Consider the following 406-nt stretch of genomic DNA (forward strand, 5'->3'; position numbering starts at 1 on the left):
AAACGTCTTAACTACATGAGAGTATCGGCATGAGAATCCACACTTCAAAGAGTCAATCAAACCAGTTATCACGCTGTATGGCAAAAGACGCTAATGCTTTGGTAATATGCGAGTTAAGTGAGAAAATCACCATAATAGCATTTGGGCACAAACAGTGAGGCAATTAATCGAATATCTAAAAAAAGGAAAATAATAATATGAAATTACAATATACAAACCAAACGCTATTTGCAATGTTTACGTGATATGCCTTTTCATACCTGAACTGTTACGGTTACTCTAGAATAAATTTGCCAGGCTCATTGCAGTCAATTCTGGTATAGGTTGAAAATATGTATTCACAAAATATGCATAAAATATTAACCACTGAAATCCTTAGATTATTAATTAAGCATTGGTCTGCCAA

At 33.5% G+C, this 406-nt stretch overlaps 1 protein-coding gene across 1 annotated transcript in view; it reads right to left on the reverse strand.

Annotated features, from left to right (window-relative positions):
* The window catches only part of LOC119592951, a gene marked incomplete at its 5' end in the record, with an annotated part of 23,747 nt that overhangs the window by 13,665 nt on the left and 9,676 nt on the right, over positions 1–406 (reverse strand).

This window comes from Penaeus monodon, chromosome 31 (assembly GCF_015228065.2).
Source record: "Penaeus monodon isolate SGIC_2016 chromosome 31, NSTDA_Pmon_1, whole genome shotgun sequence".
NCBI classification, from domain to species: Eukaryota; Metazoa; Arthropoda; class Malacostraca; order Decapoda; family Penaeidae; genus Penaeus; species Penaeus monodon.